Consider the following 1,548-nt stretch of genomic DNA (forward strand, 5'->3'; position numbering starts at 1 on the left):
AACTGGGCTCTAATAATTGGTGCTCAGAGACTTGGAACTTTTGATTTCTTTTTATTTTTCTCTTTTTTTTCAACTGCTTCAAGGAATTGATGGTCGGATCCGCATAATATTTCTTTAAATTGCTGTTCTTAAAGATTCTTTTTTCGTTTCCTCAAGATTCAAGCATTTCAGATTTCTTCAAATGTAACCACATATATTTAAGCACCTCCACTATTTGTTTTTGAATTTATTTAATTCAATCTTTTCATCAAGATATCCTCCATAAAAATAGTTACTGGAGGAACAAGCATTCAAATTTCAAGCTTTAAGATAAGAAAAGATGGAATATGCTATGTATGCATGGGAGAAATGTAAATAAAAAAGAAAAACAAGAAAACTAAAATAGAAAAGGAGAAGGAAAATAACTAACCACCAGTAGAGAGATTTTATCTTATTCTAATCTCACCCAAATCTATTTAGTTATCATTACTGCTTCTTATGCCGGTTCCTCCATGGGGTTACCAATAACAAACTTAAGGGTTTACACCAAACTTAAAGATTTACATTAAAATTAAAGATTGGCAGAACAATGGATGTAAATCATGGCCAAAAGCGTACATGCATGAAAAGAAAAAGGATAAGATAAAAACATGATTTTTAATATGGGACAATTTTTTTTAATGTAAAACAAAGGAAAGTAAATATGCATGTGAAAGAGGAGGAAGAAGGGGAAGAAGAAGAAGAAGATGATGATGATGATGACTATGGACTCTTAAACAAAAGAAACAAAAATGAAAAGGAAAATATTGACCATGGCTGGGTTGTCTCCCAACAAGCGCTTCTTTATCGTCACTAGCTCGATGTTGGGCTTCTTAGGTTGGGGTTCGGATTATTTCACATCACCCCTCAGTACTGTGTGTCTTAGCCAGCTCTTTGTGGCTTTCCTTCCTCATATTGTTGACTGTAATTGCAATTACTACAAATACCTCTTCAAATATCCTCTTTAGTAATGAACCGCTTACTGATGAATCAATTATCATTCTTGAGGTTTGAGAGACTCCATCATAAAAGAAGTAGATTATCAGCTAATAGGATAGGGCATGATGTGGACATCTTTTGAACAGTTTTTTATACCTCTCCCATGCTTTATAAAATGATCCTCTCTCCTTTTGAGAAAAAGAAGTGAGGTCTTTCCTTAATCGGATTACACTTTTATTATCATCCATCATTCTTTCTTCCTATTTTCCTTGCATGTGAAATAAAAATAATATCAAACTACCTTGCGGTATAAAGAAGAATAAAGAGGAAAAAGAAGTAATTTAAACAAGATAAGAAATTAAAAGAAAATAGAGGCAAAGAAAAAGAACATGGAATCTAAGAAAAATAAAGAATAAGGAATTTAAGCCAACCAAAAGCATGCAAAGAAATAAGGAAATAAAACCCGATCTATTTTTTTTAAATAAAGTGAACTTACATAAATAAGAAGAATGAACGGGAACTAAGAAAGGAAGCAGAATGACGTGAAACAGAAAAACAAGAAAATAAAAGGAAAGAAGAAAAATAACGTGA

General features: G+C 32.0%; 1 non-coding gene across 1 annotated transcript; it reads left to right on the plus strand.

Moving 5' to 3' along the window:
- The first annotated feature begins 1,074 nt into the window (after nucleotides 1-1,074).
- Nucleotides 1,075-1,181, plus strand: LOC148548947 (small nucleolar RNA R71). Its single transcript, XR_015897966.1, has one exon. It is a non-coding gene; the product is annotated as a small nucleolar RNA R71 (small nucleolar RNA).
- Nucleotides 1,182-1,548: the final 367 nt, after the last annotated feature.

This window comes from Arachis ipaensis, chromosome B8 (assembly GCF_059453495.1).
Source record: "Arachis ipaensis isolate K30076 ecotype BB chromosome B8, ASM5945349v1, whole genome shotgun sequence".
Taxonomy (NCBI): Eukaryota; Viridiplantae; Streptophyta; class Magnoliopsida; order Fabales; family Fabaceae; genus Arachis; species Arachis ipaensis.